The sequence below is a fragment of the Rhinatrema bivittatum genome, chromosome 7 (assembly GCF_901001135.1).
Source record: "Rhinatrema bivittatum chromosome 7, aRhiBiv1.1, whole genome shotgun sequence".
In the NCBI taxonomy this organism is placed as follows: domain Eukaryota; kingdom Metazoa; phylum Chordata; class Amphibia; order Gymnophiona; family Rhinatrematidae; genus Rhinatrema; species Rhinatrema bivittatum.
Window position 1 is genome coordinate 130,854,309 of NC_042621.1, and position 13,444 is coordinate 130,867,752.

The window sequence follows — 13,444 nt, forward strand, 5'->3', positions numbered from 1 at the left end:
CCAAAATTTAAAAAAAAATCAAAAATTAAAAAAAAAATTTAAATCGGCCGGCGGCTCACGGGTCAGAAGACGGACGCTCAATTATGCCGGCGTCTGTTTTCCGAACCCGTAGCTGTCAGCAGGTCTGAGAACCGACGCCGGCAAAATTGAGCGTCGGCTGTCAAATCCGCTGACAGCCGTCGCTCCTTCAGACTCTTCCCCCTGTTCTTGGCCCTCCAGTGCAGATTGGACCATGGGAGAAAGTGGAGGAGGGTTGTCCCTGGGCTTCCTGGAAATATCTTGCTTCTTACTGCATGCCTCCGCCAACTTTACCACACTACCCCCCACCCCCAGGGACCTCTGCAGCGGGTGACCCTCTTCCTGCTGACTGCTCAGCGGAGGTTCCCTCCCCCACCCGAGGCACAGTCCATGCAAAGCATGGAAGAATTAAGCTGGCTGAACTATGCACCACATGCCCTGCAGATTCCCCTATGCGGAGACATTGGCGCCATTACAAACGTGCATGTGGCCCAATTGCAGCACTGCGTGGTTAAGACCTGCAGCAGCATGGTTTTCAAAAGAGTCCTGCCGCCAGTGTAAGTCACCCTCCCCTAACTGCTCCGGACCCTGGTGTTATCGAGAGTCATCACTCTCTCTCCCAGCAGCACTATCAGCTCCCACTGACAAACACACCACCCGTCCAGCCTTTCTAGCAGTTGTCCCCTTCTGTTTTTGTTTTTTTTTTATCCAGTTTAACGGAACAGCACTCATGAATAAGGCAACCCCAGACAAAAGTAATATCTTCCTGAATCTGGAAGAAGGCACAGGGGAAGAGACCTCAGAAGGAGAAACGGAGCTAGCCCCCTGACTATCAATTTCTCCAGATGCAGCGGGCAGGGACTAGAGAGGGATTGCCATCCCTCCACTCGCCTGGCTCTACCTGAGAGATGGCTCATGAAGGTACCTAACACCTCAGGGAGCATCACTTCTACAAAATCTGATTTCTTCTTTTAAAAAAAAAAAAATAATTCTCTCAGACTGCAGGTTTGCACCTCTACCATCTGCTGGAGACAGAGAAATACTAAGGGACTGCTGGTGGCACTCTCGGTTATGTAGCAGTACCTGAAAAGTTTATTCTCTGCCTCCATCTGCTGATAGGGATGCAAAACCCACTTGTTTGGACTGATCTGGGGTATGAAAAGTAAAAAGTCTCATAAAGAGGAAAAAAAAAAGAAAAGCAAATCCCAAACAGGGTGTTGAAGCCAGGTGATCAACTTCCTCAGTTGTATTCTGTAGTAGTAGGCCATGATTGTAATAGAAGCACAGTTTAAAAGCATGATGCACACAAAATGATTGCCCCACTGTAAAAACTTGAGATCAAAGGCATTGCTAGGTACTTAAAAGATCTGGGATACAGGGCCATAGGTACCCTCCCCCCCCCCCCTCCCCCCAGATTTTGATAATCAAACTGAAGAATCAGGATCAACTTCCTCACCTAAAATGCATCTATAAACACATTAGACAGTGGTGGCTGTAGACAGAAGGGGACAGTTAGGTATGGAGATGGGCCAGCCAAATCAACATTTCTCCATGTTGTGCCCATCCCCACAACTTAGCTCCTGCCTTTTCTTGCATATTACTGTGCTATTGTTATGCATGGTGCCATGGTTATCAAAAGGCTCTTTCAGATGAGGTCTCTGGCAGTATCGCTGAGGTTTGTGCTCCCGTGCTGCAGATCATTCACTTTCGGGCGGATTTTAAAAGCCCTGCTCGCGTAAATCCAGGAGGATTTACACGAGCAGGGCCTTGCGCGCCTATTTTCCAAAGGCCGCCGGCGCGCGCAGAGCCCCGGGACGCGCGTAGGTCCCGGGGTTTTCTGAAGGGCGTGTCGGGGCGGGACCCGATGACGCAGCGTTTCGGGGGTGGGACCGGGGGCGTGGTTTTGGCCCAGGGCGTTTCGGGGGCATGGCCGCGCCCTCTGGAACCGCCCCCGGGTCAAGTCTCGGCGCGCCAGCAGCCCGCTGGCGCGCATGGATTTACGTCTCCCTCCGGGAGGTGTAAATCCGTGGATAAAGGTAGGGGGGGGGGTTTTAGATAGGGCCGGGGGGTGGGTTAGGTAGGGGAAGGTGAGGGGAGGGCGAAAGAAGATTCCCTCCGAGGCCGCTCCGATTTCGGAGCGGCCTCAGAGGGAACGGAGACAGGCTGTGCGGCTCGGCGCGCACTGGCTGCCCAAAATCGGCAGCCTTGCACGCGCCGATCCAGGATTTTAGAAGATACGCGTGGCTATGCGCGTATCTTATAAAACCCAGCGTACTTTTGTTTGCGCCTGCTGCGCAAACAAAAGTACGCAATCGCGCTGTTTTTAAAAATCTACCCCTTTATTTTTTAGGCGTCACATAGCTTCTGGCCTACTGTTCTGCAGGAACCATGCAAACAGAAAACCCCATTCTTTGGCTCGGTTCACAGTTGAAACCCTTGGCACAGGCCTTGGGCCTGATAATAAACAGGCGCCGCAGGGCAGGCCTAAATTATCTAGCTAACAGCTGGATACAACGGAAAATTGGCTAAGTTAACTGGATAATTTACAACCTGTTTCAGAGCTTGTGTGTGGCTAGATAATTTGCTGCTTCAAAAGACACTTTAAAAAGATATCTGGTTAAGTGGCACTGTTTTAAAAAAAAAAAAAATGATAAGTGCAGGCCTGTGGCCCGATTCTTGCACCAAATATTTAATAAATGGCCTTGCCGAGCCAAAAACCCCTTCCAAGTGGCTATAAACAAGAGTTGTGATGGCTGCAGGTCAGGCCCTTCCCCTTATTCTTTTTTTTTTTAATGTGTGCCCTTCCCACCTGCAACCTGCACCTCAGATCTGTGAAGACCCCAGTCGAGAATGAGGTATTTTGTTACCTGCTCCCGGTACTTCCAGTGTTGTTCTGACGGTGGCTACCCTTCCAGTGGACGCTTTCAGCATCGTTGTGAATTCAAGGCAATGCTGGAAGCTGAAGCTTCTACTGTAGCCCTCTGTCAGAGCAATGATGAAAGCAGGTAAGAAAACAAATCACTCCTTCTGGGGTTTGACGGATTTAAGTATAGGAGGATGAGGGGGAAATTGCAAAGGGGTTATAGATGGGTGGAGGGTGGAAAGGGGGCCAGGAGGAAGCACAGTTTTTAAAACATGGGAAGGGGGGACTGAGTTGTGGACCCTGCCACACTGTACATCACTAGCCATTTGTGGGGGAGGGGGGTATCAGTAGGGCCATTTATTAAATATTTGGGAGGGTGAGAAAAACTGCAGGCCTAAACATATCGTTATGTATTTATTTATTTATTAAACAGTGCCACTTAACCAGATAACTTTAGAAAAGTATATTTAGTTCAATGTTTATCCTTCTGAATTTAAGGGACAAAGAATCCAGCTAATTTTAGCCAGATAATTTGTCTGCTCACTAGCTTACTGAATATGGACCTATTGGTGGTCAGTTGTGGTTCTGTTATATTATGCATTGTATGGGACACATTTCCAGGCACAGTTCTACAGGCTGATGAGAAGATTTAGAATAACTTTTGTGACAAGTTATGCTGCCCAAAATGGAATACTACAAAAAGCTGATGCTAGTGAAAAATGCCAAAATCCAGATAGTTGCTGAAACTGCTGAGAACGGCAAGGCCACTCTCCTGTTATTCCTCAGTTTTACCAAAATAAAGGAAAATAGGTTCTTACCTGCTAATTTTCATTCTTGTAGTACCACAGATCAGTCCAGATTCCTGGGTTTTGCCTCCCTGCCAGCAGATGAAGACAGAGAAAGTTTCACTGACACTGTACATAACCCAGTGTGCCACTTGCAGTCCCTCAGTATTGAACTGTACCTAAGCCAAGCTAACAACCATAAATTTCTAAGCAAACTCCCTCCGATCTAACCAGTCAGAAGAAAGTGAAGTTGCCCTAAAAGACAATAGAAAACTCATTTCCCAAATTTTAACATAAGCTATCAGCACTGAAAACCTCCAACAACTCTGCACGATATACAAAACAACATTACGAGTAGAGGACTCTCCTCTCTAGTAAATGTTTGAGTCTCTGAACTGATTTGTGGTACTACAGGAACAAAAATTAGCAAGTTAGAACCAATTTTCCCTTCCCTGTATAGCCTAGACACCTGGGATGAACCTAAGCTCCCCTTAACTCGGGTGGAACCTGGAGAGTTCCGCTCATAGAACACTCTCACCAAAGCACATGGAAGCCAGAGCCTCAACATCCAAGCAATAATGCCTAGTAAAAGTGTGCAGCAACTTCCCAGTAGCTGCCCAGCAAACTTCATGCAGAGATACCTGTTGTGACTCAGCCCAGGAAGTTGCCTGAGAACACATTGAGGGGGCTCCTACACCCCCCCCCCCCCCCGGCAGTGGGCGCTCTTCAGAAATGTAAGTTGACTCTCTCACGTCCTTCAGCCACCACACAATTATAGCCTTAGATGCCTTATTTCCCTTCTTTGGACCACTCCACAATACAAAGAGGTGAGCCAATTTTTGGAAATCATAAGTGATCTTTAGGTACCTCAATAATACATGCCTCCCAAGCTCCCCTGCGTGAGGTGTTAGAGGAATCCAAATCCGGAAAAGCTGGAAGCTCCACTGTCTAAGTAAGATGGACCACCAAGACTACTTCAGGCAGAAAAGAAGGCACCATGCATAAAGATACCCCTGAATCTGACATCTGTCACTACCTGGACTCTCAGAGAGTTAAAAGCCAGTCCCTTGACCAGATCCTTTCTATAGAAAAGCCAAACTATGTGACACCATAGCCTGAACAGGCTAAGGCTGCACTCTGTCAACAGCAGACCAGGACTCGAAGATCCTCCAAATTTGCAAATACATCAAGGATGTAGAAGGTCGCCTAGCCTGCAATAAGGTGGAAATAACCGCTTCGGAATATCCCCTCCATTTCAGTTGTCTCCTCTCAGAAACAAAGCTACGAGACAGAAATGGAGGGGATATGAGATGCCTGACCCAAAAATATTGGGCCCTAGTGGAAAAGAGTTGACCAATGGACCAGGGGCCCATCTATAGCATGTTGATCAGATCTGGGAAGCATGATTGATGTGGCCACTCTGGAGATATCAGGATCATTTTGCCGGTTGTTTCTCTATCCGCCATAATCCCTTGTCCACCAGAGGCCACAGAGGGAAGACAAAGAAGAATCCCTCAAGTCCATAGAAGTACCAGAGCTCCAGTTCCTTCCATATCATGTTCTCTTCAGTGGCTGTAAAATCGCAATGCCTTGGTGTTCTCTTTGGTTGGGATACTTCTATCTTCCGTGAATGAGACACATCACTGTCTTGACAGCGCCCATTCCCTGGGCTCTAACTTTCTCCGACTGAGAAAATCCAACTGAATGTTGTTCACTGTTGTGATGTGAGATGCTGCCAGCCATTCCGAGTGCTGCTCTGCCCAGAGAATCAACTCCCGGCCCTCTCGAGCCATTGCCTGATTCTTGGTTCCGCCTTGATGGTTGATGTGGTCCACCGTCGTCACATTGTCTGATAGGATCAGTACTGGATGACCACGTAACCTTGACTGTCAGGCAAGCAACATGAAATGCATCACTCTTGTCTCTAACCAATTGATAGACCATGAGGCCTCCTGTTTCGACCACTGGTCCTGTGCCAACTGATCTTGCTATACCACCCTCTATCAGGAGAGGCTTGCTACAGAGGTGACTATTATTCAATTTGGAACCACCAATTTTGCACCACTCTCAAGATTGGTATGAGTAAGCCACCACAAAACATTGTCCCTAGCTTCCCTCTCTAATGGAAGAGGAAGATGAAACTCTTCCAGTAACTGATTCCAGCGGGAGAGAAGAGCCCCCTGCTGAGGCTGCATATGCGCGAATGCTGATGCATTAATTCTAATGTCAATGTTATAGAATCCAGGACCTGTATATAGTCCCAGACCCTGGGCACCGAAAGCTCTATCAGAAGCCTAATCTTATTTTGCAGTTTTAGCAATCTCTCTCCATGAGAAACACTCTCCGCCAGCGTGTTGAACTGAACTCCCAGATACTCCAGAGTTTGAAAGAGGATTAAATGGCTCATTGCTAGGTCCACCACCCATCCTAGAGATTTCAAGATCAGTACCTTTTGTACTACTGCAATTCATTATTATTCGGTCTACCTCTCTCCATCATCCGCCCACTACAAATCTTACAAAACGCAAATGCCAGAATTTTATTTATTTATTTATTTATTTATTTATTTAAAACTTTTCTATACCGTCGTATAGTAGAGCACCATCACAACAGGTTACAGTTAGAATCCTCACTGGAACAAAAAAACATGAACATATCACCCCAATTCTGATATCACTACATTGGCTCCCAATAAAATTCTGAATAGAGTATAAAATACTGACCCAAATACACAAACTAATACATGAAGAGCAAACTGACTGGTTAAAAACAAAGATAAGACTCCACACACCGGGGGTCAGCAGGAAACCTACCTTTATCATCAGAGCTTGGCTCGAGTTCCCCCCTGAAGGTACGGGTGAATTTTACAGCTGCACCCGGAGAGAACGCAGAACATCGAGTGCCTGACTTCAGAGGGAGGTCTCCCGTATGACATAGTGAGGGGAAAGGTACCGCCGGCGCCATTTTGAAGATTGGCAATACGGCCCGTGTGAAGGAGGTCGCTCCCGGACCCCCGCTGGACTTTTGGCAAGTCTTGTGGGGGTCAGGAGGCCCCCCCAAGCTGGCCAAAAGTCCCTGGGGGTCCAGCGGGGGTCCGGGGGCGATCTCCAGCAGGCGTGACGTCGGGAGCCAGGAAACAAAATGGCGCCGGTGCTACCTTTGCCCTGTCACATGATAAGGGCAAAGGGCCACTGGCGCCATTTCTCAACGCAGCCGTGGCCAGAGAGAGAGAGAGGGAGATCGTGTCGGGACCCCCCCACTGGACCCCAGGTAATTTAAAACATTTGGGGGGGGGTTCGGGAGGGTGGGGGATTTCTTTTAAAGGTTCGGGGTGGGTTTTAGGGTTTTTTTGGTGTGCCGGTTTTCTCACGCCCTATTTAACGATACAATACAAATGCCCCTGATGATAAATCGGGGGCATTTGTATTGTATCTGCACTCTAACGATTTTGGCCAATTTTAAAATTATCTGATGATAATTTTAATCGTTCAAAAACGATTCACATCCCTATTAATTACACAATGTTGGGTTCCATATTAGGTGCTACAGCCCAAGAAAGAGATCTAGGCGTCATAGTGGATAACACATTGAAATAGTCGGTTCAGTGTGCTGCGGCAGTCAAAAAAGCAAACAGAATGTTGGGAATTATTAGAAAGGGAATGGTGAATAAAACGGAAAATGTCATAATGCCTCTGTATCGCTCCATGGTGAGACCGCACCTTGAATACTGTGTACAATTCTGGTCGCCGCATCTCAAAAAAGATATAATTGCGATGGAGAAGGTACAGAGAAGGGCTACCAAAATGATAAGGGGAATGGAACAGCTCCCCTATGAGGAAAAACTAAAGAGGTTAGGACTTTTCAGCTTGGAGAAGAGACGGCTGAGGGGGGATATGATAGAGATGTTTAAAATCATGAGAGGTCTAGAACGGGTAGATGTGAATCGGTTATTTACTCTTTCAGATAGTAGAAAGACTAGGGGGCACTCCATGAAGTTAGCATGGGGCACATTTAAAACTAATCGGAGAAAGTTCTTTTTTACTCAACTCACAATTAAACTCTGGAATTTGTTGCCAGAGGATGTGGTTAGTGCAGTTAGTATAGCTGTGTTTAAAAAAGGATTGGATAAGTTCTTGGAGGAGAAGTCCATTACCTGCTATTAAGTTCACTTAGAGAATAGCCACTGCCATTAGCAGTGGCAACATGGAATAGACTTAGTTTTTGGGTACTTGCCAGGTTCTTAGGGCCTGGATTGGCCACTGTTGGAAACAGGATGCTGGGCTTGATGGACCCTTGGTCTGACTCAGTATGGCATTTTCTTATATTCTTATGTTCTTACATAAGTAGACAATGAAGTCGGTCGCAATGTGTGTCCATGGTTCGTCGGGGATAGGTAACGGCTGGAGAAGGCCACAAGGGCGACCGGCAGGAAGTTTTTGCCTAGTGCAGGTAGCGCAGGACTCCATGTATGCTTGAACATTCTTTTTCATAGAAGGCCACCAATAGTATTGCTGTAGGGTAGTGAGAGTACGGGCTTGTCCTGGATGACCTGCTAACCGAGAGTCTTGGGCCCAATTCAACAGCTTCTTCCTTAGTGTCTGAGGAACCACTGTTTTACCTGTGGGAACCGAATGGGTAGCAGCCAGTATTATTTTCTCGGGGTCAATGATGTGATGAGTTTCATCTGGAACATCTTCAGGAGTAAAAGAGCGTGAAAGAGCATCTGCTCGGTCATTCTTATCAGCAGGACGATATTTAAGCAGGAAATTGAACCAGTGGAAGAATAGTGACCATCAAGCTTGGCGGTGGTTAAGTCTCTATGCATGGCATAGATATTCCAGATATTCTTGTGATCAGTGAACACGGTTATCTGGTGTTGGGCACCTTCTAGCCAGGGACGCCACTCCTCGAATGCAAACTTGATAGCAAGCAATTCCTTATCGTTGATGCTGTAATTTCTCTCCGCTGGCGAAAAGCATCAAGAGAAGAATGAGCAGGGGTGAACATCATGTGTATCACTGTGCTGACTAAGCACGACCCCCACGCTGACCTCAGAGGCATCGACCTTAACGATGAATGGCCGATGAGGGTCAGGATGGCATAAGCAGGGTTTCTTGAGGAAGGCTTCCTTAAGCACTTGAAACGCGGAGATGGCTTCTGGAGACCAGTGTGAAGGGTTAGCCCCTTTTTTAGTCATAGCAGTGAGTGGCGCTGTCAAGGTTGAGTAGTCCTTGATAAATGTGCGATAATAAAATAAAATAAATAAATAATTCGTAAAGCCAAGGAAGCGGTGGAGAGCTTTAATACCGGTGGGTTGAGGCCAGTCTTGTATGCTTTTTGTCTTCTGGGGGTCCATTTGGAAACCCTTACTGGACACAGTGTACCCAAGGAAGGGAACAGACTCTTCATGAAAAAACATACTTTTCGAGCTTGGCGTATAGATGGTTATCCCGGAGCCTCTGTAAGACAGTGATGACATCTGCTTGGTGGGTTTGCACATCATGGGAAAAGATAAGGATATCATCTAAGTATACGACCACACATTGGTATAAATGATCTTGCAAGATGTCATTCATCATATTTTGAAATATGGCCAGAGCATTGCACAGGCCAAAAGCAACACCAAATACTCGAAGTGGCCATCGCAAGTATTAAAGGCCATTTTCTACTCGTCCCCTTGATGGATACGAACGAGATTGTAAGCGCCCTTTAGATCCAACTTCAAGAAATCTTTGCACCTTGGAGCCAATCAAACAACTGAAATTAACGGTAAGGGATACCGATCTTTGATAGTGATTTCATTCAGACCTTTATAGTCAATGCAAGGGTGAAGGGATCCATCCTTCTTGCCGACAAAAAAGAATCCGGCTCTTGCTGGGGACTTAGAGGGTCTAATAAATCCTTTCTGCAGATTTTCTTGGAGATGGGGCCAACATGGCCTCAGTCTCTGATAAGGAGAGTGGCTCTGAATCAGGCTTTAAATTAATTGCACAGTCAAACGGTCTATACGGTGGAAGTATATCTGCAGCTTGTTTTGAAATGCTGCGTACTGCGGCGGTAGACCAGGAGGAGCAGAGGTGGTAGCCATAAATGGCAGTGGAGTTATCTTTTTTTAGACATCTGTCATGGCAGTTAGGTCCCCATTGTGATAACTCCATAGAAGACCAGTTGAACTGGGGAGAATGATCTTGTAACCATGGTATGCCAAGCACTATGGGGTGGATAGCTTTTTCGAGAACCAGGAACGTAATGGTCCAGGTATGCAGGGATCCCATGTGTAAGCAAATGGGTTGTATAGTGAGTGAAACCTCTCCTGGCAGTGGCTCACCATGAATGGAAGAAATTAGCAGCGGTGTGGGTACTGGCTCAGTGGGAAATCATAGGTGTTCTACCAACTAGTGCTTGAGTGGCAAATTCGAGAGGCTCAGAGATGATGGAGACAGGGAGAGACAGTTGGAGAAGGAGCAGTCAGACCTAGGAAGAGTCCTCCAGCGGTTTCTAGGTCTGCATGTTTCCCAGACAGATAGGGCAGGTTTGGACTGCATGGCCAGTCTTCCCGCAATACATGCAGAGGTCCATCTTTTTGCGATAGTGCCTCTCCTTGGCCTAGTTGCATTGGTTCGTCTTCCTGTTCAGGATTAGGTAAAGACTAGACCGGAGCTGACGGAAGGGGCTGAGAACAGGTTCCTCCAGATACATGCTTCTTAAAAGGTTTTACCTCAACAGAGTGTTTGCGTCCATAAGTGAGCTTAAAGTGTCAGGCAACTCCCGTGCAGCAAGTTCATCTTTTATACGGGAGTTGAGTCCCTGTAGAAATATAGCTCTTAGGCAACCTGAATCCCATAGGAGTACAGAAGACAGTGTCTTGAATTTGATCACGTAGTCCGGGAGTGGCTTGGTTCTTTGTTGAAGGTTCAAGAGTGCAGAACCAGCAATGGACTGGCAAGTGGGGTCATCAAATACTGACTTGAAGAGATCCAGAAACCCAAGTCATTAAGGACTGGATCATTGCGTTCCCAAAGAGGTGAAGCCCAGGTCAGGGCTTTCCCATCCAACAAGGACAAAATATATGTAGTCTTGGTAGCAGCAGTAGGGAAGTATGCCAGTTGTAAGGAGACGTGCATGCAGCACTCATTTAGAAAGCCCCTACACAACAGGGAGTCTCCTGAGAAACGAGTGGGGGTTGGCAGAGGAACTGTAGTTTGTCCGGTAACCACCGGGGCTGATGCATTCACGTTGGAAGTAATGGAATCACTCAGTCTGGAATTCAACCGGTTAAAGGCAGTAGCCTGGGTATCAAGAGACCTCTGTTGCTCTATAATCCATTGGGCCAGGCCAGGAATTGCCTGTAAGGCTGAGAGCTGAGCCGGGTCCATGGAGTTAGCAATCTGTCACGTTCTGCGTTTTAGAACTAGATAGTGGTCCCTTGGGTCATGGTAAGAGCTGACTCCACCCACAGGGAGGAGCTCTGTGGGGCCTCACCACGACAGGCGGGGTTTCAGAAGTGATTGACACCAGAGGCAATAGTTTTATTGTACAGCAAAGATAACCCGAGGAGCGGGTTAATAGAGTCAGTCCAAAGTAGATGACCTGCAAGCTGGTCTCTCCGGTAGTGGTCTGCAGCGGGGGGTAACCCAGAGAATACTTCCTCTTGATGGAACTTGTGTAGGTTGTCTCCGGTAGTGGTTTGAAGTGTGGGGTAGGCCGGAGGCTGAAGTTGGAAGCTGCACAAGACAGTATGGATCCGGTAGTGGTCCGCAGCGCAGGGTAACTCAGGGAATACCTCCTCTTGATGGACCTTGTGCAGGCGATCTCCAGTAGTGGTCCTCAGTGCGGGGTAGGCCAGAGGCTGGTGGTAAAGGTTTGCACAAGACAGTATGGATCCAGTAGTTGTCCGCAAAGCGGAATAACCCAAGAATCCACACAACGAAGGAAGAGGAAGATGTAGAGCAGATCCAGTACTCACTCAGAACTGAAGTAGCAAGCTGTAGTAGAAGGCACCAAGGAGACCTGGTACAGGGGCACTGAAGGGTCATCCATGGAACGGTGTAGAGACTCACTGGATGGATAAGTGAGGCAGGTAGAGATGGCTCTCCGAGGAGCAGATAGCCCTGAGTGCGACAAGGCCCCCGAGGAGCGGGTACTAAGATCACCCAGACAGGAACAGAGAAGCGAAGTCCCAGAATGACGGAATTAAGCAGTACAGGAATCCTTGCTAACTCGTAACTAGGAAGGTCAGCTGGGTTTAAGTATTGTAGGCGGATGACGTCATGCGGTGGGGACGCCCTCGAGGTTCCCGCCATGACATGTTTAAGAAGGGGGCGGGCATGCACATGCATGCCATAGGTCACTCCGGAAGTAAGATGGCTGCCGGGAGCGCCAATGCTGTCCCTGGCATGCCCTAGAGGTCGGCGTGTGGAAGCGGAGGCGGCCATCCTCTCCAGACTTGGAGCTGTAGGGAGAAAGGAGGTGAGCAGCAAAGGTCACAGCCATCTGCGATTGACGAGTGCAACATACCTGTAAGAGACTGAAACCAGGCCTGCCTTCTGTTTAGTACCAAGTAAACCATTTGGAGAAGCCCCTTAGGAGAGATAAACTTTTCACCCACTGCAGTGCTCATCTGTTTGGTTTCTCATCTAGCCAGCTCCATCATCAAGAGGGACTTCTTAATTTTCTTGATTGTTTTTTTTCCACACAATTTTGTGTTTGGGATAGGAGGCACCCTTTACAAACTGGTAACATTGTAGTGGATGTGTTTCCCCCCACCGCCCCCCTCCCCAAACCACCTTTTTTGAGTACTCAGGGGTAAAGACATTTTTGAAATTGGTGCATTTCACTACCTTCCCCCAACCACCTTTATTAGTGTTTCCTATTTTTTGTTTTACTATCCATATGTTAGTTGCCCTGATTAACAGTTATTTTTGCATTGGTTGATTTAAAATAAGAATACTAAACGTTATATTTTACTTCACTATTGTACTCTACCACACTCAGCCATTCCTTTCCTCCATCCTCCCCATAAGCTGAACAGTCAAAACTCCATTCTATTAATCAACCACCTTCTGCTCTTCAGTCACCCTCCCCCACAATCAACTAGCCTGCCTCAATCCCAGTAAGCCATGTAAATTACCTCCAGCCAGTCATCTCCCAGCTGACTTGAATCTTCCAACTTTCCTCATCAATTTGCTGGTTTTCAATGCAGGCTCTATGTAAATAGTGATTTAAAAGTTTTATTTAAATACTTATATTTGTGGTCAGTGTCTGGGATGCTGCCCTTTTAAGGGGCCTGGAGTCAGCAGTAGCTTTCATGGTCATAAGGCCAGTATTCCTCTGTTATTTTTAGGAGGAGAGGCAGGTGGCAGCAAGAGAAGTCATATAGGATTGTGATCGCTGTGATCCTGGAAGTATTGACAGCACATTGATTGGGAAACAAGACTTATTCAGTGCTACCAGCTTCCCTTCTGCTCCATAAGCTGCTGACACACTTGCTTCTCTTCCCATTGACTTGTGTAATCAAAGACCCACCCCCTCTCTTCAGCATAGGTTGCTGTCACACACCTTCTCTTCACGTTGGTTTGTGTGCTCAGTGACCCAGCTTTTATGCCTTTGACTACATAGGCTGCTGACACAACTCCTTCTCCTCCCATTGGTCCATATGTCTAATAGGGGTGTGCATTCGTTTTCGCCGTATCGGCAATCCGCAATGTATATGTCCATATTCGTTATATTCGTGGGGAGGCGAAACGTATTATGCCTCCCTACGAATATAACTTATCAT